Below are 22,570 nucleotides of genomic sequence, written 5' to 3'. Positions count from 1 at the left end.
AGGACACGAGTTAGGCTCCTTCCAGCACGTTTGGCACTGCTCTGAATCGGTGTCAAGAAGCATGAGCCAGTTAATGTCTGCCTGGTATACAGAGCTTCAGCAGGGCACAGTCTGCTCATCCCAGACATTCTGCACAGGGGTAATTTAATCTTTCTGTCTTTAAAAGCTACTGACAACCCCCCCAAAAACAGCATAGCCCACAGATGACAAAATAAAGAACCGCTGCTGTAGAACCAGGGTATTTACCAAACGAACCCATTGCTGCTGATCTCCTACCTAAAGACCCAGTATACCCTAAAGGCTTTAAGAGGAACACAATATGTGTGTGGATGTGCCACACCAAGGAGAGCTTTCAGACCAGTGCCAGAGGAACATATTTTTAAAGAGAAAATGACAGAAGAGATGGAAGCTGCTTCAACCCCCTTCAGGCAAGGGCTCCTGCACCTTCCTGCAGCAGAACGGCCACTCCCCCCAGGGAACTTTTTTTTTTTTTTTTTTTTTTTTTTTGTGAGGAAAAGGGAAAAACAATGGGTTTGTTGGTTACTGCAGTCCCAAGGCCTCCCTGCCCACAGTGGTGAGAAGATGCCACCATCCCCTCAGGCTCCCAAAGCAATTCCTGGCGCAAGAGGGAGGACACAAAGTGAAAGCTGCCCCAGGACAGCCAGCATGATTACTGTAGTGATGAAAGCCCTGAATATCATCCCTGTGTATCCAGAATCTGGCCCTGGGAGGATTTGTGAGGGTTTTTTTGCACAATTGTGGAGGAGTAAACAACATGGAAAGATGCCAATACAGACCTGACTCCAGAAAGCACCACAGGCTGCCCGGGTTCAGCTGTGGCAGGTGTGGAGCTGTAGTTTCAATGTGAACCAGGATGGTTCCCTTGCGGGGCAATGCTCTGACAAGGGGTACCATGACAGCAGGAAAGCTGTTGTTAAACAGCCTCTGTGTGAGCACACCCAGCAATGCAAGACCAGACTGCCTCAGAGTTCATGTAGTAATTAGTTTAGACACAGCGAGCTGAGTTAGAGACATGGGAACAATTCCTTTTTTGGAAGGATCGCTTCAACCTTTTTCTTTTTTTTTTTTACAGATGGATATGTAAATACCTACATTTTTTTTTTAATGGAAAAAAAAGTGTTACCTCTCAATTAGAAATACCAAAGAGTACCCTGTTAAGTCCATGGTTATGGCAAAGCTCCCATCATGGCAGGGATGGATAAGCAAATCCAAACTTGTTTTATTTTAACAAGGTTACGAAAAAGGGCGTGTACCAGCAGCTATCACACACCTCTGAAATTTCAAGCAAGACGTATCTGGCTCACATTAAGATCAAAATGGATTATCTCACAGGGCCAGGATGTGGTTGCAAAAATTCAGCATTGTAAACGTCATCGTGATTCATAATATAACCTACATTACTCGGAATAATTACCACAGAGTAAATAAAGGTACAAAAGGTGTATTTATTAGGTATTTACCTTTAATTCTATCACATACTATTGTTAATATTTCCTGGAAGTCGAGGAATCCAGCTAACTTGAAGAGGATTCACTTTTCTGGTCCATATTTAAAGCCCTGTTTTATTATACAGACATTTTTCTGGCTACAAGCAGTGGACAGAGCCAACACTCTTTGCCCCCAGTTCAGGCTCCTGAAAGTCTCCTCATGTGGCCTTCACCAAGCTATTTATTTTCAGGGCATGAGCTTCCATCTAAAAAAGAGAGGACTAACACAGCTACAAATGATTATATTATTCTTAACACATAATTATTTATCTCAGTAGAAAACTAAGAGGGTAAAATTGTGTTTATAAAGTATTTTAAAGATGACAACATCATTTATGTGAGGGCTATGTTTTATGTCCTGGGAACAGCAATTATTGAAAACCACCTTCTGATTACTAACGACGGTGTCAAAAAGGTTCAGAAAAAAAAAAATCAATATGTATACTCAAAAGTCCCTGATTTTTCTTATTATAGTTATCAACTGCTTTCCTATAGAGAGGTATGCTATAGCCACACCTACATTAAGCATTGTTTTCTGGCATATTAAACATAAAATGAATGAAGTACATGGCAGTGCCAAAGCACACCCCGCTGTATGTTTTTATGCCCATGAAGTCAAAAGAGGTTTTGCAGCTGAGATTTTTTTTTCCCCCATCACTCTAGGCTAGGATTTAATCCTGGATTTCCAGCCTTGTCTTTCACTGCACATCACTGATGTGCCTAACACTCAACCAAAGCACATCTTGAATTTATTTTACACAAGCCCTTAGCTGTCAAAGGTTGATGGTGCATACTCATCGGGAGCTGAGTGCAGCACAAGTCCAGCCAGAAGTATTACTTTCCTGGGGCCTCCACTATTTCCCTTTTTCAAGTCAATTTTATCTACATTTCCTTGAACAACCATTTCTTTCAGGTTTATTCTTGAGGACTTCTGATAACACAATCTTCACCGCCTCCCATGCGCACCGCAACAATGTTACCTCTGAATGGCTGCAGTAGATTAAGCAGCATATTTCCACAAAACGTTTCCAATACAAGACCAAATTTTATGAGCTGTGCAAGCACCCTATGTAACATTTCTAGCAGGTACATAAAACACTTCGGGGTATATACAGAAAGAAACATTTGACTGTTCAGACTAGTGCATGAGAAATGCCTCTCCATCTTTCGCAGTGCTAGATGTGTGCCATAACATGAGACCAAAAGACCAAGGAAAAAAAAAAAACAAAAAGAGGGACAGAGAAAAACCTAAATCATGCAGTGGAAGAATGAACTGAGAGATTTTTTCTCAGCTGAGCCAATATTTCCTACAACACGGATTTCTGTGAGTCAGCCTTTTTCTGACACAGAACTTAAAATAGCAAAAGTGAGATAGCAGTAGGCTTGTTAAATAGAAATTTTCAAGGGGTAGCAAAAAAACCCAACAGCAAAAAAAACCCCAAGAGTGCTAATGAGCATGGTGGTGGTCTGCTGGTTATGGAGTACTGTAAGAATATGTGAAATAATCCTAAAAAGGTGACATTATCTGAGACTGTCAACTATGGTAAATCCCAAGTATTTGGGAAGCCAGTCCCCATCCCTCTTGCCATGCTGAGGGCAGCAAACACAGCACCCTGACGGCTCACTTTCTCCCTCTCTAATAAGCACAAGAGGTTTTATCCCAACTCCTGCACCTCCTTTAACTTTGCTCACTCTGCTGAGAAGCCTTGGGCTGTCAGAGAGAAACCTCAGGCAAATTCCACACTGATTTCACATAGTTCAGGATAGTGCTTAATAAATATACATAGAGGAGGAGAGAGAGAATATTTCTAGAGGCAGAGTGAAGCAGGGGTTGGGCTAGCAATTATGCAGGCTTCTTGGACACACCCCAGCCTTTGGTGGTTCCTCAAGGGCTGTGCCTGCCAGAAACGAGTATAAAGTCTGGATGAAAGGCATCTCCCACCAAACCCATCAGCTTCCCTATTTGGTTACGTGATGTGCAGTGCACCCAGGTAGGACTGTTCCCACTGAGAGCAAAGATCTCATGCCTGCCAGGAATTCAGCACCCTCTACTAGAAGCAAATAGTATGCCAAGGGGGTGGAGCCCCACTGTGGCCTCTATAAAAATTAAAACAGAGCCAAATGGGAAAAAGGTAACCCCATGCACCCCAGATTTTAGCGGGGCTGGCCTTGTCTCTTCTGTTGGTGGCTTAATGAAGCCTCCTCTGGCCACCTCAGATTTCATCTGCTCGCTCACAGTCCATTTAGAATATTCCCTCCATTCCCTTATATTTTGGTTCCAAACATAACATTTACTTAATTAATTGGACACAGGACGCTTTGCAAAGAAGTGGCCCCATGCAGATACATGGCATTTGTCTTTTTTTTTCATTTCTTCCTATCAAGTACAGGTCCCTTTCTGCGAGGCACTGGGCAGAGGCAGCTGCACCAGATGTGTCACGTAAGCAAACAAAGCCAAGGTGTGGATACTGCCCAGCTCTGTCCAGGTTATTTCTAAAGCCAAGAGCAAATCCTCCCTCTCCTGAGCCTCGTGGAGGGAAGGCTCACTCTGGCCAGGCTGTGTCTTGACATTCAAACCCAGGCGTTCCCATGTTCTCCCTCTCCGTTGCTCAGGAATTTTTATTTTAAAAAGTCGACGCGGACATAAAAAAAAAACTTTTCATTTCCCACATCCTGTCATTAAGCAGCTGTACTCTGAGCAATGAATGATGACAAACCAAAGCAACACTTTTAACCGAAGCAGGATTACACTTGGCATCACTATTTGTTATGTGGCTTACTGGACAGCAAGACAAATGCCTGCTTCTGCTGCCCTTCCCTGCTGCCAGCTCTGCCCCCTGGTAATACAGAATGGCACGACTGGAGGGAGCACTGCAGCCAAAGCAGCTGCAGGATGAGAACTCAAAAACCAAATGATTTCTGGACCAGCAAGGGGTGAGGGGCTGCAGTCTTGGACAGGACTCTGGGTTCCTCTGGGCTGGAGCTCACCTCCAGCACTGACCCAGCAGTGCTGGATGCTTTGGCAGGAATAAAAAGACTCACACAAGGCTTCTAGCCTGTGCTGTTCCAATATACATGCAGGGAGACAGATATTCTCACCTGAGGGGGATCAGCTCACCAGAGAATTTTAACCAAAAACCTGCATTGCATTGCGTTATTCTCTACCAGAATAAGGTGAAAACATACCCAGACCCTGCTTGATTAATTGTCACAGAGTACTCACAGAGGTTTAAGTAATATCACACTTTGCTTGTGCATCCTCTACAGCCTTGCTGGTAATGCTGATACATTGCTGTTAACAGTAATGCCATTTAGAAACTGGAGGCACAAAAAAAAAAAAAAAAAAAAAAAAAAAAGAAGAACATTTGTCAAGGATGCTGCCAGCTTTACCCAAATTGATGTGAATGTTGAATTTCATTCCTCTGCACCAATGCAGTACCTGAAAACTGAGAGGTTGAAACTGCAGAGCCTGTGTGGTGAGTGGGACTCCCCCTTGAGAGACTGGGTCCAGTCTGCAGAGTGGGTCAGAACACAGGCATGATCCTGCTCACATTGTCTCCTCCCCGAGCACAGCCTCTGAACAATGGCACCCAGGACCCCATGGCCCTCATGTCCCCAGGGTCCCCAGCCCTCACCAGTAACCCAGCTCACAGCTGGGGGATGTGCTCTGCAACACATGGTAAAGTCTGCTTGGAAATGTTCTCGGTTCCTTCTGGACCACATTTCCATGCAAACACAGGATCCATTCAGCCCAGGCCACATCCACAGGCAATTGGGAGTCAATGGGATTATTCATGGTCCAAAAACTCTGCACACTTGAGCTGTCCCTTCAGCAGCAGCCTGGGCCGATGCTGCTGTGCACTTCCAGCCCCCATCATTTCAGTGCTTGCACGTATTTCACCTCCCTGGAGACCCACAGGACTTCTGTAAACATAAATAATGGCAACATTAAGGCTCCATTTCAAGTCCAAGATCGCAAATGGTATTTCAATTTACTATTGAGCTTCTACGTATTCGTCAAATGCATTCGAAAATCCATTAAAGAGGAAATTAGGGACCTAATGACCTGCACCATCATTTGAAGTTGGCGTTTTAGATACAGGCACCGCTCAGCACTCGCATCTCCTCATGTCTGGTGACTCACTTGAGGTGGGAAGAGGAGCAATGAGACAGCAGCAAATCTGCCTGGCTCTGTCTGTCTGTCTGTCCTGCAGGTACAGTGGGGACAGTCAGTCACCTTCCAGGTCTTACAGGGAGCCACAGCTCACAGGCAGGACAATGACTGAAAGCAGCACCTTGCTGAAGCCAGAGCTGAGGTTTAAGCAGCAACTCACCCTCCTCCACCTTCAACAGCAGCTACAAGTTGGCACGTCCCCAGCTCCTTCATGTTTGTCCCAGCACAACACCAAGGACAGGTGTCCTGAGAGGACTTTCCATCCTAAATCTCTCTCAAACAGCCAACAGCAGCCAGGCTTCCCCAAGCTCACAGTTTGCAGTGATCTCTATAAATTTGTGTGCCAGTGTTGTTGTATATATAATAAATCTATACGTCAGCTGTGTCTTTGTGCTGCTCCATTTCATTAAACAAGCTGAACAATTCAGTAGCTGTTTTTATGCCTCCAGGCACTTGGGTCATCTTTGATTTTTACTCGTCTCAGAGTTCATGCTTGCAATGAATGCCTTTTCTCCCTGGCAGGACAACGAGATAAAGCAAACGATAAAATCCTCCCCATGGTTCTCAGCAGCCAAGGGCAGGGAAGGGCCAGGGCTGGGGCTCCCCTTGTACCACACCCCTCACTTTGCCAGCATCCACATCCAGGGAGGATGCACCGCTCCGGTGTCAACCCCCCAGATCTCCACCTTGAGTTCCACCTGACAGCAGAAGTCAGGACAGGACTCAGCCACCAACCCCCAACACTGCTCCATCCTTCATTCTCCTTCCAGAACTGCAACACAGCAAAGTCTTTTCCTTCCTTGGCTACACAGCAGTGGTGGTGTTTGTTGCCTCCCCAGCAAAGGAGATTTTGAAGGCTTTAAAACATCTCACCCAGAAGCTGAGTTCAGCAGCTCAGAGCTTGTCAAACATTGAATCCCCATTGCTCTCAACAGGGTCTGCAGTAGTTTTGCACACAGCTAACACAGAGCTGCAAAAGATTTAAAGCTTTCTAATAAATGCTGTTCCCCCCCCTTCACTTCACACAGACACACACAAACTGTATTATTCTAATTCCCTGCTAAGCTTTCTAACTCCTTCTTACATCATACAATATAATCGACCATTTGGCTCTGAGTCAGTATTTCCATGAAGCAGAGTCACTGTAAAAAGCTTTCAAGGCTCCAGGATTGTTTTTGCTTCTGTAATGCTTTAAAAATGCTATATCTAGGGACCAAAGAATATTCGTTTCTGGATGCCTTTCAGTTCTCACATCAGAAACACTGGCGTTGAGACTAAAATTGTTCCCATATTTCAGCCTGGTACCAAAACATCAACATCAAGTTTTTGTTTGTGAAGTTTATACAAACATACGACTGTAGATGTAAATATATTAATCACAGAGAAACGGAAACAGCTCCATAGGACTGCAGAGCACCCTTTGTACTTTATATAAACAATCATAGGTTGCTGTTTACCAGTGGCCATACCAGATGAAAGCAATTAAAATGGTTCACATGTGGATTCACAGCTCAGAGCACTATTTGTGCATGGCCCTTACTGACTGGTGCTGGCTTGGTGTGCAGACAGGTCAGCTCTTGCTGTCCATAGTGTGCTCTATGAAACATGCCCTGTGCCTTGACAGTATTTGATGAGCACAGGGCATGGCAGGGGATGCTGGTGGGCACCTGGGCACCCATCCCCAGCTTGTTGGGATGTAAGCAGCCTGGCACCAAAATGCCAAGGTAGAATCTGTGGGTGAAGAATCCTCCTAGGGATCTTTAAGGATCCTACTGGTTCCCCAGTACTAGAAATACCGGAGAGAGTCTTGTAAAGGGCCATGAAGACAATGATGGGACTGGAGCATCTCTCTTACAAAGAAAGGCCAAGACATCTGGGTCTGTTTAGCCTGGAGAAGACTTAGAGGGAACCTTACCAGTGCTTATAAATATCAAGGGTGGGCATCAAGAGGATGGGAACAGTCTCTGTTCAGTGGTGCCCAGCAACAGGAGAGAGGGCAACAGACACAAACTCTAAGTTCCACCTGAACAGGGGGAAAAAAACTTCTTTACTTTGAAGGTGAGAAAGCATTGGAACAGGCTGCCCAGAGAGGTTGTGAAATCCACTTCTCTGGAGAGATTCAAAACCTGCCTGTGCACCATCCTGTGCAACCTGCTCTAGGTGACCCTGCTTTAGCATGGGGGTGGACAAGATGATCTCCAGGGGTCCCTTCCAAACCCTGCCACTCTGTGATTCAATGATCCCCTTCCAGCCCATCTACAGGGATGAACTCGGACTCCTTGGCAAACACATCCCAGCACCCTCTGCTTATCCATAAGGATACTTACGTAAGACAAAACAAGTGTGGGGACCGAAGTGACACATTGTTCATGTTGTCAGACGGCTGGTAAATGTGTTTGTCATCCCTGTTTACTGCACATTATTACTCACCACTGCCAGGGTTTATTTTGCTTTCCGAGAGGAACAGCGTTGGAAACGCTGTCAGCCCAGCAACAGGAAAAGCAGCACATGGGTACTGCAGCCTATTGATGGCCATTCTGAGCCATTCTCTTTCTCCTGCTGTTCTCAGAAGCCATCACAAAGCAAGAGTGCAATTTTTGCACTGGTTACAAAGATTACAGGACAGCAGTTGTAGCCACTGACAGGTTTAAATGTCATCTGAGAAAAGGAATGGTGAGCAAGTTTTGAATTTCAATGGGGAGCAGGAGTTGGTCAGATAGCTGGCCTGGGGCACCCTCAGGGAAGGATGAGAAGGTCTCTCTGCTCTGAAGTGAAGCACATAGCCAGTGGGAACATTGTTTTCCATAAAAAATGGTTTTTGGTTTGGTTTGGTTTGGTTTTTTTGTAACAGAAATCTTTAAAGACAGGGCTGCTGTCCTATGGAAAACAGCATTTATTTTGGTTTTCTTAACAAAAAAAAAAAAAAAAGCTTCCCTCAACTTTCATAGGCAGAGCTCCCAAGCCCAACCTCATCTCCATTGAGGCACCATGACCTGGAACATCTTCATTCCCATTTGAATGAACACTGCCAGGTGACACGGGATGGAAAGCCTGGCCAACAAAATTCCCCAGCCAGAATATCTCCACATGGAAATTTCCCAATCAGAACTTAAAGCTTTAAACTCAAAGTTTTTACCTTAAAATCTTCTAGTTTCACCTTTTCTGTAAAACTTCTACATTCTTTGGGTAATTTTAAGTCTAGTAGAAAGGTCTACTAACCATTCCCTTTTCTTCTTGGGATAGGGGTGAGACATTTGTCATGTCTAAAGAAGACAAGAAACAGCCCCCCACTTTACCTCTAAAAAAGCCTCTGAACTTTTTTGTTGATTATTAGTAAGCCATAAGTTTTATCTGGCTCCTACCATCTCAGTACTAAGGGGGAAGTCGAAGAGTTTTCTAAGAACTTCTTAAACTGTCAGTGAAAACTAACATTAAACTATGGTATCTGAAAATCAGAAAATAGCTTCTCTCCAGCTGTCTTATCAAGTAGTAGCACAGAGCTGTGAGATGCACTTATGGCAGAAAAAAATTTGGGTAAAACACTGGGAAGCATGAGGTGTGTTTTGGGCACCCATCAACATGCATGGTCTACATCCAAGAAAAAAAAAAAAAAAAAAAAAAAAAAAACACAATCCCTCAGATATTTCAGAATTTCTCCAGATTACCAGAATGTAAAATTGGAAGCGACTGAAAAAAAAATCACAGAACACAGGCAGCAGCATCCCTCCTCTGAGCATTAATCTAAACATTTTTCTGGGGGGGATTGGAGGGGCTTGCAATTAATTTTGAGGGGAAATTTCTAGGGCTGTGATGAGCCCATCTTGTTATGGGTGCAGCACACAGCCAGCCCAGCCCAGCCCAGCTGGTTTAGCCACACGTGTGGTCCAGGAGGGCTGGCAAGGGTCAGCTTTGCTACATAGCTCCAGTTCCCATCCCAGGATGCAAACAGCCCCTGCCAGGCACCAGCCAGCTCTCCAGGAGGGGAGAAAGTCAGGGCCAAGCCTGATGGGGAAAGAAACAATCTGTGTGCATCTCCCGTGTTTAATCCCAAAACACGAGGATTTAGAAGGGAAATTTCTGATTCAACAGCTTTGACTAGCAGATGTCAACCTTGCTAACAGTAATAACATGGATTTGTTGTTGTTGTTTGTTTGTTTTTTTAAACCAAGCCTGCTTTTTTGCCTTTCAGTGTTTTCCTGTTAATTTTCCCCCTAAGCTACTGAAAACAAGCTTGGGAAGGATAAATATTGGAAACTATGGATAAACCCCAATTCAACACTAACCAGGCAGACTTTGTGTTTACACCTGGTGTTTAGGAGGGAGGCTGAGTGAGAGCAGGAAAAAAATAGGAATGCCAAGCTGCTTTGCCAGAGGTGCAGAAGGAGCTGATGGCTCCAACCCAGATGCCCTTTCTAGACAGCTTTCAGTGGGGGTTTAAGGAAGGCTCAGTCTGGAGGTGTAGCAAGATGCCACAAGAGTTTTCTTGCAGCAGCATGAGGTTTAGCACAAGGGTGGAAGGTGTAGCCAAGGATTGTGGCAAGGATTTTTTGGAAAACACGGGTGAGAGAGAATCTGTATTTACTTTGGTGGAGTTAGTTTGGAGCTACAGTAGGATAAATGAGACTAAGATCTAGTTGAGTTGTTAAAACAAATGAATCTGACATAGACTTCAATAGACTAATTCCAGATTTATATTACATTGAACCTGGAGCCAGTGAATACACTGAGCTGTGATCATTATGAAGAACAATATAGAAAAACAAATCACTGTATTAAGAGAAACAAATAGACCCTGGAAAAGTGCCATGCATTTAAACTGAGCCACAGTGACTTGGGCTGGTCAGTGCCTATTAGATCATCCTCATGTCCAAGCATTTGTTTTCTGTATCTTAATTGTGTTGAGAAGCTCAGGCAGAAGAAAGAAAAAGCAATTATCTTGTTCTTAATAGAAGACTGTTTAAATAATAATAATAAAAAAACACCAGGCCAAATGAAGGCCACAGCAAAATCAAGGGAAAGGCAGATTCAATCCAACACAAGCTGCTAAGGCTTTCAGAGAGAACTCTCTCTTGAAGTACAGACCTCCCTCTCTTAAAACCTCCCTCCTCCACCTGCCCTAGTCAACACAAAGCAAGAAGTTAGTGGTAAACATCTGTTTCTGCTTGCTAACCTCTCTCTCTCTTTTTTTTTTTTTTTTTTTTTTTTTCCTTAGGAGGCTCTTACTGCCAAGAAGGGCACTGCACATACTTAACTCCAAAAGATCAAGTGAGGATAAAGGGAGTGGTTTCCTGCTCCTAGAAGCAGCCCGTGCTGGCACAGGAATGCTGTTCAAGCACAGCTCTTCGTCATCTCCAGCATGAATGAAAAGCCCTGGGACACAGTGGATCTCCTGTAAACCAGGGCAGCGAGCTGACCTCCAGTACTGACATTGCCAACCCACCATTTTTGTCCTGTGTGTCATAGCTTGGTCCCTCAGGCATTATCCCCACGAGCCACGGGTAAAGAGAAGGGGAGGAGGAAGAAGGAATTCCTTCGAGGAAGTGTCTTTGTCCCACAGCACAGCATATCCCCAGCCCAGCTGCATCCTTCCCACCTGCACCTCCAGTGCTGCCCCCTCCTCCAAGCCGTTTCAGAGGAGCAGAAAGAAAAAGACAATTTTATGCTTCCCAAATGCACGACTCATCCACTTCCCCATTTCCCACAGCAGAGCACAGCACCAAGTACCCAGGTCCCTCCAACCAGGCTCTGCCCATCAGCTCACACAGACTCTGCACCTCCAGGGCTGGGGTGTCCGCCCACTGCCTCCAGCTGACCTAGAACACCCCCCACCCTCTGGAACCTTGGAGAGGTGAGATCATCCAGAGCAGCTCATAACACAAACATCCTGACAGCTCTCACTAACATTTTCCACAGGTTTCTCCTGCTCCATTAGCTGTCACCAGACCATATCACAAAGCAGTGCTGTAATTAATGGCTCTGTACTTTTGCACACGTGTGTTCTTATCATCCCTCTGCTTCTTTCTAAACAGTCAAAATCTCCAGGCCAAAGCAGCAAACATGCTCAGTAAACCCAGTGTCCTATAACCTGTTCCTCATGATAAATTTAAAGTCCTCCCACCCATACATATTTCTTAGAAATAATTCTTTAAAAGTGGCCATCTTCCTGGTAAGAAGCAAGGAATCAATACAAGTGTGTACACTGAAGTCATAACTTAACCAAAATCTTTCATCTCAAAAATTTGCCCACAAGGCTCGAGGACCAAGGAAAGCAGACCTAAACTTTATTGCCTGGATCTGACCTTTAGCTAGAGCTGTGAGCAGAGAGGTGATGGAAACGAGGAGAGGGGCTGTGCTGCACAGATGGGGCTGAAAAAGGAACAAGAAAAATGCACTCTGTAAATGAGGCTTTCCTTGCAGAGGCAGCTCCTTCCTGTGAGGTCTGATGGAGAGAGTTTCTCTAGAGAAAAAGTGGGAACCCTCTCACAGCAGTGAATTTGACAGAGGGCCCTCAGCCCAGCTTAGGCAGGGTGGCTTCTCCTTCAGCTTTGAACTCTGGAGAGCTCAAGTCAAAGCCTTGCTTCATCTGGAGTTATGGGGGGTTTTCCTGCCAAGCCCAACAGATCCCTGGTTCCAGGTGAAACCACAGAACAGTTCAGGCTGGGAGGAGATTCTGAAGCACCTCTGGGTCCAATGCCATGAGAGCCAGGCCACTCACATCACTGCTTCTGCCACAGGATGCACATGCTCTGGAAACATGGCTCCCCAAAACACCCCTTGAAGTGCTGTAACCAGGCAAGGCAATAAAAATCAAACAAAACTTCCTCAAGAAAACTGTTGGACTGAAGTTGTTAAGTGTAACCCAGCAATGAGCACTCAAGCTTGGGGCATCAGCACTTAGTGAAGGCAAATTCAAACCCTGTGGAGCAACAAGAAGAGCCACAGCTTCTCCAGGACATGACCAAGAGTGTGAGGAGAAGGGGCAAAGAGTGTGCTTGAGCTTGTCCTTCATGAGCAAGGCCTGGCCAGCTTCCACAGGGACAAGAGGGAGGGCTGTTCTGGTCAAGCCTGGTACACAAACTATTAAAGTCAGCTTAACAGCATGGATGTCATCCTGGCCAGTGCTATCGAGAGCTCTGCTGCTCCATCCTGGCCTCTCACCCCATCGTTCTCAAAGGCAGACACAGAGCCATGTGTTTTCTGCATTTGCACCCCAAAATGAGCCGTGCCACATCCCAGGGGAGGCAGCCTCTGTTCTGCAACAAGGCACACCCTGGCATCCTTTTCATGAAAGGGACTTCAAACACTTTCAGAGATCCCTCAGACACCTTCTTCCTCAGACAATCACCAATAGTGGTGCCCTCAGACCCTTCCCTCCCCACAGGTGAGGACCAGCACCACTCCCTGCCCCACAGCAGCATCTGACCAAGGCCCAGGCATCTGCATGTGCTCATGGTGTGGACAAAATGGTCCCTGTGGTGGGATGCTAATGGGCACATAAACACAACCAACAGAGTCGTTATTGCTGGTGCCACAGCCCAGGCAGGCATCACCAATATTTACAGTGGAGTATGGTGGTGGTTTTAAGGAGTATTTGGATTTAGGAGCCATAACATTATTTTGAAATATGGACACTGTTGGTGGATGCTTAAAGCTCTGCTACACTGCAGCATAAACTCAGTATTAATTTTGGCTCCGCAGAGGAAATTGAAAATGGTGCCCTCGAAATCATTATGCTGAGTGAAATTCAGCAATAGGGGAAAAGACAGCCTGGAGGGAAATAAGAGAAAATTGACTTCAGGCAGCCCAAACACTCTGTGAGACTCACTCAGCCCAGGTTCAGGGAGGCAGAGGATGTCAGAGGAGCATGGGGAAATGCAAAGGGCTCCGGCAGAAGTGCCCCAAGCAAAGTGCCACAGTCCCCTCACAGCCATCCCTGCAGGCACTGGAGCCTCACATCCCAGCTGCACCTTCCTTAGGTGCTGGTAGGAACCCTTAGGGGATGAATTTCTGCCTGTGAAGAATCATTTGCCCTAATTTTAGCCCTTATTTAAATAAGGCTATGTAACCTGTCTGATAAGGGTAAGGTGCCATGTTCCTGGAGGGACTGTGCTGATGACAAACTCTGTCCCAACACCCTTAGAGCAGTATTGATGTCTGCCAGGGCCCTTCTGCCCTTAAGTACTGGGTACAGGCTGTCCTCAAAGGATACTACCCAAATCTTACAGGCTGTATCCTGACAAGTGGTAGATATGTTGAATTAAACCATTTTGTCCAGTCAGCCAAGACCCCCATCTGCCAAACCACCATCCCTTAAAAGGTGCCTGACACAGGCAGGGCAGACCCAAAGGGAAACAGTGCACATCCCAGCTGCCACACAACAAGCTTCACCTGCCAGCAACACATACTCATGGCAAAAGTGGGTTGGCTTGCACTTTATTTTTGTGTATATATATATATATATATACACAAAAATAAAAGGGCCCACTTCAGCTGCCACCCCAAAAATATTCCCCCTGCTGACTCTGCACGTCTGGGCCTCTCTGGAGAGAGCTGCAAAGATCCTGAATGACCAGCACTGATCTGTAGGCACAAAGGATTCAAAGTCTATTTGAATGAGCGTCAGAAATAAGTGGGAATAAGTGGGGTTTATTGAACTGAGATAAATGCTTGGATCTCATCCATGTAGAAAGGAAATACTCAGAATTCATCTGAGAGTTGACTCAGACCTGCCCTTTCAACCTCATATCCTGACATTACAACCCACCTATATAAAAATAATAATAAAACACTCTCTCCTATCTCTACTGAAGCTTTAGCAGGTAGCATAACTGAGCCTAGAGAGAGGGTAAAAAAAACAAACACAAAACCAAACAACAAAACCCCTTGAACAGTTCCATAGGAACACCTGATGGTGTTTGTTCACCTCCTTTTTCTCTGCTTAGAACAAAGCCTGCAGCTGGGGCAGAAGTGAGGACTCATCTTTACCTGGGCACATGACAGGCATTAGCCAGGCCATGGCAGAGGAAGCAGCTGCTCCTACTCCCCCAAAAGTCATTGCCAAGCTGCAGGGATGGCTCCAACACAGCAGCACACCCAGTCTCCCAGTCTCATCCCAACAACTATTGAGGCACAGACCACGGGGAGATGCCAGCCAGGACCACTGGGAAGGCAGACAGGGAAGGTCTGCTTTGCAAGTCCCCCCCAGCTTTAGGAGGAAAGCAGCAAGCAATCAGTGGATTTTCTTGTTCTCAGCAAGGATTTGCAGGAATGGAGGTCTGGTTTGGTATGGCTCAGATTAGTTTTCATATGTATAAAACTGTGCTGGCAGCCCAGCTGCCCTTTATTCAATGCAGATTGTGTGCACTCCCTGCTCCCAGGCTGAGCGGAGCAAGCATTACCTCACCCACTGGGTAGAACTTCTCAGCTCCCCAACTTCAATAAAAATTCTAACACCTGCAAGCTTTTTAAACAAATCACTTGTATTTGAGCTGAAACCCCCCCACACTTTCTCCTGAACTAGCAGCCATGTGTCCTGAAACCAAATCCTCCAGAAGACATCTGGCTGGTGCCGGTGTCGTTATTACAAAGCTCCCCTACAGTGCTGGTGGCAGAGAGCCCACGGCCCTGCCCCTCAAAGGCCACTTTGTACCCACAGTTCCCTCTGCCATACCAACCTCCCTGGGAACCCCGTGGATTAATTTCAAGAGTGTCTTATAAAATAAAATGTTGTTTTCCAAATGTAAAGTGAAAGGAGGGAAGGCAAAGGATGAATCCTCTGTTTGCTTCCGTGGGTGCTGCTACTGGAGCAGCGTGATGGAGTCTGAAGCACACCACAGAGGGTTTGTGGTGTATCTGAGCAAAGGGATACCAGGAAAAGTGTCTGGGCACAGGAAAGGGAGAGGTTTCCACCTTATATTCCTGGGTACAATCCTCTGAAAAGCCACCTTCCCACCCCAGCAATAACAAGAAATTTATACTATAGGAGCTGAGTGCTGGCTGGGTTGGAGGCAGCAGATTTTCACCAGACTTGAGGCCCAGAATTGCTTAAATCAGGTGTGGGCAAAGAGATTTGCCAGAGCAGCTTCCCAAAGAAGGCTCATTCATCTTAAAAACAAACAAACAAACAAACAACAAAAAACAAAAAGCCAAACCAAACACAAAACCAAACCAAAGCCAAACAAACCCACTCGTTTGCTTTTCCCCCAGACCTTCAGAGCACAATTCCCTTCTGAACCAAAATGGGAAAGAACAAGAAAAGCCACTGCAAACCCCCACTTCTTTCCAAAGCCTTGCACAGCAGAAAGGCCCACGTGCAAACCTCATGAACAACCTTTGTTCTGCTGACATTTCCAGCCCAGTCACTAGGTCAAAGAGAGCACGGACAAGTTTAATTAAACATCCAGACCGTCTGGTGTTGCTTTATTATCACCTGAACCTTCCCACTGCTTCTCTAGTGAGACCTGAGGCACATAATCCTGACAGTAAATTAACAAGTTTATCTCGGTTGATTGACCCAGACTTTGGAACCATAGGAAAAAGAACAGGGTCTTGAAGTTCAGCAGAGCTGGGTGCCAAGTATCAGTCCTGAATGACACCCAGACCTCAGCAGGAGCAGTGTGACTTTCCTTACCCAAAGTCCTGTCACCAGCAGCTTGTGCAAACCACACAAATGCTGCAATTAGTATCAGAGATAAACCAGATCCACTAGTAGATGGAAGGGGAACTCAATCTGTTTTACAAATGGAAATGAAGTAGCAGCCTCAATTACAGGATTTTTAAAAACATGCAATTTAGCAAAATGTTGATTTCCTTTTCCTTTACTTCATTCTTTGTCTTTTAGATACTTCAGCTCAAGTAGCAGGCAGTATATTAACCGACCAGATTTTGGCAATGTATTTAATAATCAAGCTCAAATAAGTGCTCTTAGGAAATAATTTTATTTACAGTTCAGCTGGGGAAGAATATTAAAGCTTGAGTATTTGCGTAAAATTATCCACCACTAAAATATTCTGAGGGCATTTGGGCTGTAGATGACTCCTGCTAGTGAGTCAGAGCACAGCACTTGACCTTTCAGAAAAGTCATCATTTATTTGGGATGTAGAACAGGATTTGGCCTCCAGCTTCATCCAGCCAGGGTGGGCAATCACCACCAGCAACAGAGTTTTACTGCTTCCCTCACCCCTCCTGTCCCTGAGCCCCAGGCAGGAAGGTTGGGGGGTCCCTGGCAAGCAGCAGAATTGCTCCTAAGCCACTGCACTCCCTCCAGTTACTTTATATGTGGATATATTTTACCATTCTGTAGCAAGAGCTGGAGTTTGGGAACTCTGCATGAAGATATTTTAGCACGTATCATGCATGTACCTGTATAATTATTATTTTTTTAATTTTTTTTTTTTAAAGACTGGTCCAGCCCACATTACTGCTTAAATAATTGAAGGTGCTCAGCATTAAACATATTTTGCCATGCTTTCCTCATGGCACTTTTCCCACTCCAAACTGTTTGGAAAATGAGCAGAGACTAAGTACTAACTAATTAAATTTTTCAAAACAAGGGTTAATTAGGGTGTTTATTTTGGATTATGTATACACTGAGTTATTACATGCTGTACAGTACCATAAAAGAAGAAAAAAAAAAAAAGCAGGATGAAAGGAGAAAACATTCCTAAGCCCAAGAACAGCCTCCTTGGCTGCTATGCACCTACATTAACCATTACCTCACAACTTCAGCTCCAGCCACCACCATCTGGGGGGTTTGTAGGTTAAAAGCATAAACCCCTCCAATCCAAAGAAAGGTCCAACAGCCTTAAACTGCAACTGGGGCAGATTTATGTCATTTTGGGATGACAGATATTGGAGCTGAAGAGAATCCATATTTGGTTGAAAATAATGTTATACCAAAAGCCTCATCCAACACAAGCTCCTCTTTCAGTCACGTTTGCTGTGCCAGATGCAGCAACCAGCAAGGCCAGGAGATCCCTTAGACAAATGGTCCTCTTCTTCCTCCAACCCCCTTTTTTCCTTTTTGCTCCCAAGTTGTACAGTTTGAAAGATGCAGTCTAAGTCTGAATACTACACAATTATCTACAGACCAAGCTAATGGCTGGCGTCCAAGGGCCAGACCACAGTAAAAGAAACAAGCTGGTGAAGATTCACCCAGATTCTGGTTTTCACCCATACACTGACCCTATAACCAAGCCACACAGGATATATGGATAAACCACCTGCAGCACCTAAGAGGTGGGAAGATACACACTACTACCAGTGGTGTAATTACCTGACAGTATGCAAACACACAGATCTGCCCTGAAAAGAGGGCATGCAGGGCACTATTTTAAAAACAAAGGACTCCAAAAAGCTTTCTTACTTTCTCAAGCTTGTTTTGTGGAACAATACTTTGTATGTGCTTAGCCTACAGCAGTGGGAACAGTGTCAGATTTATCTACTTGAGGCATTTCCAGCATGCCTATCATGGTGGCATTTAAGATCCATTTTATCTGAAGAGTCTTATGACAGCTGACATGAGATCCTCTCTTCATCACCAGAATAAGTCTCTGCATTTCAGCTTTCAATTCATTTTCTATACAAACAGAAGTTCTGAGTCAGTTACAAAATGCAACTCCTCTTTCAAAGCATCCTCCACAGCTTCAGTGAACAATAACCAGCTTGATAGCCCAAACAGCCAAAAAACAAAAAAAAAAAAAAAAAAAGAAAATTCAACTCACTGTCACTCTGAATATAAGATATTATCCTCGAGTTCTGCTTATCCAGAATCCAACCAGCTCCTGTAGAAGTTTTTCTCCTGCTGGCCCATGTCAGTGTAATATAAGCTTCAATGGAGCATCAGAGATGCAGCTTCCAAGGGCACTTGCAAGGGGGCTGAAAAGGATGGCACAGCAAGGATGGATGTGGAAAGCAAAAAAGGGTGTGTTCCTGGTTTCTCACCTCATGATTTGGGCAGGACTACCAGGAGGAGCAATCAGAGCTGCACCTGACACCTTCACAGGAGACAAAAGTAGCATCAGCTGCTTGTTCTCACTCTGATGTCCTCTTCCTGCCCCCACAGGTCAGGATTCTTCCTGTCATGAATCTTGGCTAGATTGCCAACTATTTTCCACCAGCTTTTGTCACATTTATTACCTGATCAGGGGACCAAAGTGGGTAAACTCATTTTACAGTCACTATTTATGAAGGAATGCAAATAAAACTGTCTGTCTGGATATTGTGGGGTTTTTTTTGTCTACTTAACATTTCTTCAAATGCAATTTATTATGAAAATATGCCTTCTGTAGATCTAGGAAGGCAAACCTAAATGAAGTTAGTTTACAGAGAAATCTTATACCAATACTTGTCTTAAAGAAAGAGTTGTTAAAGCCGAAGCTTTTTTTTTTTTTTTTTTTTTTTTAACTCAAATATTTTTGTCCTGCTGTAGAAGAGAAAATGCATCTTTGAATTATGGGTATCTCAGAGATTTGATTTTATTCCCCTTTTCTCCTTTCCTGATGGTCTTATGTTTTACATTTATACCCTTCGGGAAAATTGCCTGGGAAACTTTTCTGATGATTCCTTGAAGGTCATCTACAGTAAATGTGATACAAAGTGAACCCAGATCTCAGGCTTTGCACATGTTCATTATGTAAATTACAGGAGCTGTGAAGATGGAAATGAGGCATACAGATGCTGTTATGCACAAAAAAGCAGAGGGAAATCTTCAGATTTCCCTTCACTACAGACACATTTGGTGTCTACAGGCACTCTCCTCCCTGTGGTATTTCTAGCATGAAAAGGTCTCAGATCCTCTATGGGTGTTATTTCAGAAATTACCATCTCTGTGGTCCACAGTGTAGGTCAAGGATTAGGGACAGATCTTTAAATTCATCACACATCTGGGGAGAATCAAGGGGCAGATTCAGCTGCAACCTGGATGGGAGGGAATGGGGAGGGCAATTGCTCACCCTCATGTCCCTTCCAACCCACAAAAAATCTGTCTAGTAACCTTATTTCTGGGATTAGTTTTGTTGATTGCTGTTAGCCCAGGAATGTATCTGCATTGTGCATTGCAGTGCAGAGACACAGAAGTGGAGGAGATAAAGATTCAGCACTCAATTTCATGCCTCCTTGAGCGTATCACTTGGAGGCCAAATTTTGAAAGATGCTTGAGATTAAAGGATGAAGAAAGGTAACAAGCTTCATTTTCAGATCCATTCTCAGGTAGGTATTTCCTGTGCATTTCAATAGGAATTAGGAACCCCTGTGCTTTTTCTGTAAATTACTGAATGCCTTTGGGTAGGCATCCTCACCATGAGGAGCCAAAGCACATTTAAATGGCAGACCTTAAATTGCACTTTGTTTCAGTGTCCCACCTGAAAAGAAAGAAGTGTGAATCTCCCTTCATTTGGTTCTCCCAGGTCTTGCTCAGGTGTGAAGCACAATTCTACTTTAAGAAATTCTATCAAATAAATACCATTAAGAGATCCTTTAAGTCTGATTTCAATAAGGGATGAGCACTCAGCAGCTAATGGGAGCTACTGGTGTTTGGCAGTGTTGAAATTCAGCTACAGTGTCTCAAGTTCATGTCCTCAAAAATGAAGGAATGAAAAACACGAGGCTGCTTTTGGTATTTTTTTTTGCTTAAAAGCTTATTAGGGAAGCTGGGATGCAGACAATTGATGAGGGGGTGGAAGGACAACACAGAGTCAGGTGCTCTCCTGTAAGGGAACTGGAACTACCCAGGGCAGATAGAGTGGGAGAAAAAGGCTGAGCCTTCCCCCACCAATCTCATTATAGATCTGCTCTGACCTGCAGTTAAAAAAAACACAGAGAGAAAAACAGGAGAGCAGCAGTAAGACAACACTGGAAGGGAAATTCCAACTCCCTGACCCTGGGACAACCTCACTGTTCATGTTAACAGAGCAACAAACAGAGGAAAAATGATGAAATGGCCTAAAAATTAAAAAAGGAACAAACAAAAAAAAAGATTTGTTGAGTCATCCAACAGTGTTCACATGAAGATATTTTGTCAGCAACTGTGCTAAAAGAGTAAATGTAACACATTTTGGTTTGGCTCTTCCTTCAGCAGCAAGATTGATTTGCATTCACACATGGAAATCTGGTTTGCAACAAGGTTTTTTCCAGCCCCTTCCTTTCTTTCCTTGTTTCCATCCTGTATCTTGGCTAGAAAATGTGCTCCCCTGTGGAAAAAACAGACTAACCCAGGGCAGCCCATTCCCCACCAGGCAGATGTTTTCTTTGAGGGGTTTTTTTTAACCTGAAAGGCTGATTTGGGAAGCAGGAAGGTTTCTTCCCTGGTCCCACCAATTTCCAGCACCTCTGGTCACGCTGGGCAGCAGATCCTTGTTCCTCGAGGAGGAACTTGTCCTTCCCAGGGTTTCATAACATGTAGGAAACATCTTGCACTGGCATTGATTTATGCAGAAATATTAGCTAATCTCTTTTATGTAATCACTGATAGCTGTTTCAAAAGGCTGTCCACAAAATGGAAGGCACGAATTAAAAGGGACAGATGAGATTTGGCTGACTCTTTGTTTTGATTACAGCCTTGGAAACAACCTTGTTAGTTTGTGCTAATTTATGGAGAGGTTCAAACATGTCACACGTAGATGGGCACATACAGATTTTATGCTGTTCAGCCCAGTTTCACAATCCGATCCCACTCACGCCACAGCCACTGGAATTGCTCCAGATTTATTCTGCTGAAATGTCAGCCAAGTCTGCTCAAAAGTTGCATTAAAACTGGGTTTTTGTTTACCCCAGGTCCCTTTACCTGGCACCCCTGTGGGCTTGGGGAGCTAAAGGTGTCTTTGTCACCCAGAGCTGGTTGCCTTTGGTCACCCAGAATGACTCAGGGAAGGCAAAGTCTCTGAAGTACCTTCTGTGGCACCTCCAGCTCTGTCCTCCTCTGCAGAGCACAGGTCAAGAGGCAGCCCAAGGCTCAGCAACCCACTTGGCTGATGTGATGACAAATTGAGCCAATCTGTGTGCACAACAGCCCCTGAAGGAGTGACATTCCCAGCATGTCTGGGTGCCCCTGTGGCACAGACCAGTCAATCAGATGTGTGTTTGGGGGTGGGAAGGGTGAGAACAAGCCTGGCAAGAGACACAAATCCTGCTTCTGAGAGAGAAGATACATAGCCTGCTCAGTCATCCCACCTTCTCTGCTTAAAAATAAAGATTTATCTTAATTCAGGGATGGAGTTATTGGCTGGCTCATGCATGCTGATGGAAGACTCTCTTCTTTACATTTTCCTCATGGAATAATACTGCTGAACAGGAGCTGCTTTTAGGTTCCTGTCCTCCAAAGGCTCCCCTGCCATGAGGCACTTCAAGGCTAGCTGGAGCAGTCCCAGGGGCCTTAGAGATTATTTTCCTGTTTTATGTAAACTGAGCACCAGCTCTGTAAAAGGGAAAGATTTACACTTGGCAAGTATTTCTGAGGAGCCAATGTTTCCCTGTAACTTGTGAACACAAACCTCACATAGTTGGTACCTCCACTAATGATCCCATTACAATATGTATTGAGCTGATATTCTGTGATAGCTCATTGAGGTATTCATCCATGTCAGAAAGAATTTGTCCATCAAAACACCTCCTCTCATACTGTCACAGGATGCTGCATTCATTCCTGCTTCCTCTGTCATCTGATGCTGCTAAATCCCCACTCAGTGACACCACAGGGGGAAAATAAATCAATTAAATAGCAATTAATTAAATTATAAACTGCAAGAAAGGGCAGAATATTTGTAAGCCTTAACAGCCTTACTGACATGGAAAATAATAGAAAATGATACACATTACAAGCTCGTTGCACAATCTATGGCTGTGGATGTCTCCATACATCCCTGACATCACACAGACTTCAATCATGGGGTAA

Source organism: Heliangelus exortis, chromosome 9, assembly GCF_036169615.1.
Source record: "Heliangelus exortis chromosome 9, bHelExo1.hap1, whole genome shotgun sequence".
Taxonomy (NCBI): Eukaryota; Metazoa; Chordata; class Aves; order Apodiformes; family Trochilidae; genus Heliangelus; species Heliangelus exortis.
The sequence above is the reverse complement of the archived record's forward strand: the minus strand, read 5'-3'. Positions refer to the sequence as shown.